Raw genomic sequence first — 3626 nt, forward strand, 5'->3', positions numbered from 1 at the left:
AACTTCAGACGTGCCTGGACATGTACTGGCTTAAGCAGGGGGACACGTCTGGCACTGCAGGATTTGAGTCCCCGGCGGCATAGTGTGTTACTGATGATAGGCTTTGTTACTTTGGTCCCAGCTCTCTGCAGGTCATTCACTAGGTCCCCCAGTGTGGTTCTGGGATTTTTGCTCACTGTTCTTGTGATCATTTTGACCCCTCGGGGTGAGATCTTGCATGGAGCCCCAGATCGAGGGAGATTATCAGTGGTCTTGTATGTCTTCCATTTCCTAATAATTGCTCCCACAGTTGATTTCTTCAAACCAAGCTGCTTACCTATTGCAGATTCAGTCTTCCCAGTCTGGTGCAGGTCTACAATTTTGTTTGACAGCTCTTTGGTCTTAGCCATAGTGGAGTTTGAGGTTGTGGACAGGTGTCTTTTATACTGATAACAAGTTCAAACAGGTGCCATTAATACAGGTAACGAGTGGAGGACAGAGGAGCCTCAAAGAAGTTACAGGTCTGTGAGAGCCAGAAATCTTGCTTGTTTGTAGGTGACCAAATACTTATTTTCCACCATAATTTGCAAATAAATTCATTAAAAATCCTACAATGTGATTTTCTGGATTTTTTTTCTTCTCATTTTGTCTGTCATAGTTGAAGTGTACCTATAAGGAAAATTACAGGCCTCTCATCTTTTTAAGTGGGAGAACTTGCACAATTGGTGGCTGACTAAATACTTTTTTGCCCCTTTGTATATACATACATAGAAACTATAGATAGTTTCTTTATCAAGTTTAGTTCATTTTTGACTTGCCTTGGGTGTTGTCGTTTAACCCAAATCGTTAGCTGATGTTATTGATCAACGTCTAGAATCTTCTGGCAAGCATTTGTGAATATATATCAACTACACTGTAGTTCAACATGCATACATTCTGATGTTCAGGTAAGGTGTGCATATCAAACTGATCATTAACAACAACATAAAAAAAATACTGAAGACAACCACAGGGGTTAAGATTATAATAATAGGGTTTCATTTATTTCCTTCAGCTGCACATAGAATTCCTCCCAACATCTGTCATCATATCATTGAGAGAATAAAAAGCGTGTCAGTCAATTGTAGAGCCAGTCAATGCATACGCAGCCCAAAAGCCTTCTAGCTATATACAGTGTTCCCGTTAAACCCCATTCATATATATACAACTAAATGTGGGTAAAAAGGTCAAAAATAGGAGCTCGAAATGTGTCACTTAGACAAGTAAAACACTAAAATGTACAAAGCATACCAATAAGTTACGCTGGTTATATATTGTATAACCAATTGCACAGTGTAACATCATAATAATATTTGCCTCTAAAGACAAGTTTATTCTTAAATGCTAAAAAAAAAGGTATGGTCTTTAAACCTCCGTTGTATCGCAATCTGAACGTTTCCAACTCGACATTAGAAGACATTTCAACGTTCTTTCCTAAAGCGTGCATGCTAACCAAAGATGGAGATACTAGATTGTTGAAGTGATTGAGTATTGTCTACAGATGCATTCGACCGTTTCCCTTAAAGGCTTACACATCGGCAAATGACTATGACAGTCCTTGCTTACACCACGAGGTTCTGTGCTTCTGTGTTTAAAAACATACAAGGTGAGGACATGTAAAGAAGAGATTCACAGATCTGAGGTAACGGTAGACACAGCTGGTGTTCAGATGTGAGTACACAGCAGAAGTGGGGTGAACCAGGATGAGGGGTTGTAGGATCTTCTAGGTTTCATTGTTACTTTGACAATTGTTTAGACCTAGAAACCAGATAACTTGAGGTATTTCGTAATTAAAATGGATGAACGAATGTTGGCTGAATTGAAACCAAAAACGACGAGGATTTAATGGCCCGTCACTGCTTAATACACCGAAGTTGGGTTTGAAGTAACAAAAGCATTTTTTCGAAGCACAGCAACATTCCCTTCCATCTATATACACACACACAGCATTTACATATTTTATCACATAAATACATCAAGTACATTTTCAGACTAAGAGACTAGAATTTTGGGTTAAGTCCAAACAGTCCCTAATCCATGTATGTGTACATTCCCAGAAGGCCACCTTTAAAAAAGCAATTTACACACATGGCTCAGATAAACCTGGGAATATTGGTAGACTCCTTAGGGAGAATCAGATTCCATATGAGAGACATGATTGGAAGTCACAGGTAGAAACAAATGTCTTTTTATGGAGGATAGATGGTTTCATTGTGATTCTGGAGGTCTAGAGCAAGACATTGAATCAATGGACTTGGACTTTTACTGAGCATAAAACATTTAACACATATTTACATATACACAGTGCCTTCAGGAAGTGTTCATCACACCCGTTGACTTATTCCACATTTTGTTGTGTTACAGTCTGAATTCAAAATGGATTAAATATAATTTTTTCCTCATCCATCTTCAAACAATAGCCCCATAATGACAAAGTGAAAACATGTAAAAAAAATTTTTTTTTTAAATCTCATTTGTATATGTATTCACATCAATACATGTTAGAATCACCTTTAGCAGCGATTACAGCCAAGTCTTTCTGGGTAAGTCTAACAGCTTTGCACACCTGGATTGTACAATATTTGCACATTATAATTTTTTTAATTATTCAAGTTCTTTCAAGTTGGTTGTTGATCATTACTAGACAGCCATTTTCTTGCCATAGCTTTTCAAGCAGATTTAAGCTAAAACTATAACTAGGCCACTCAGGAACGTTCAATGTTGTCTTGGTAAGCAACTCCAGCTAATATTTGGCCTTGTGTTTAAGGTTATTGTCCTGCTGAAATGTGAATTTGTCTCCCAGTGTCTGTTGGAAAGCAGACTGAACTGGGTTTTCCTCTAAGATTCTGCCTGTGCTTAGCTCACTTCAGTTTCTTATTCTCCTTAAAAAAAAACTCCATAGTCCTTGCCGATGACAAGCATACCCATAACATGATGTAGCCACCACCATGCTTGAAAATGTGAAGAGTGGTACTCTGATGTACTTTGCCACAAACATAATGCTTTGTATTCAGGAAATAAAGTTAATTTCTTGGCCCCATTTTTGCAGTATTACTTGAGTGCTTTGTTTGCCAAAAGGATGCATGTTATGGAATATTTTTTATTCTATACAGGCTTTCTTTTCACACTGTCATTTTGGTTAGTATTGTTGAGTAACTACAATGTTGTTGATTCATCCCTGAGCGGTTTCCTTCCTCTCCAGCAACTGAGTTGGGCAGGAAACCTGTATCTTTGATGTGACTTGGTATATTGATCCAAAGTGTAATTAATAACTTCACCATGCTCAAAGGGATATTCAATGTCTGCTTTTTTAGGTGCCCTTCTTTGAGAGGCATTGGAAAACCTCCCTGGTCTTTGTGGTTGAATCTGTGTATAAAATGTACTGCATGACTGAGGGAACGTACAGACAATTGTAGGTGTGTGAGGTACAGAGATGAGGTAGTCATTCAAAAATTACATTGAACACTATTATTGCACAGAGTGAATCTATGCAATTTATTAAGCACATGTTTACTCCTGAACGTATTTAGGCTTGCCATAACAAAGGGGTTGATTACTTATTGAGTCAAGACATTTCAGCTTTTCATTTATTTATCAAATTTGTAAAC

The sequence above is a fragment of the Oncorhynchus tshawytscha genome, linkage group LG28, assembly GCF_018296145.1.
Source record: "Oncorhynchus tshawytscha isolate Ot180627B linkage group LG28, Otsh_v2.0, whole genome shotgun sequence".
NCBI classification, from domain to species: Eukaryota; Metazoa; Chordata; class Actinopteri; order Salmoniformes; family Salmonidae; genus Oncorhynchus; species Oncorhynchus tshawytscha.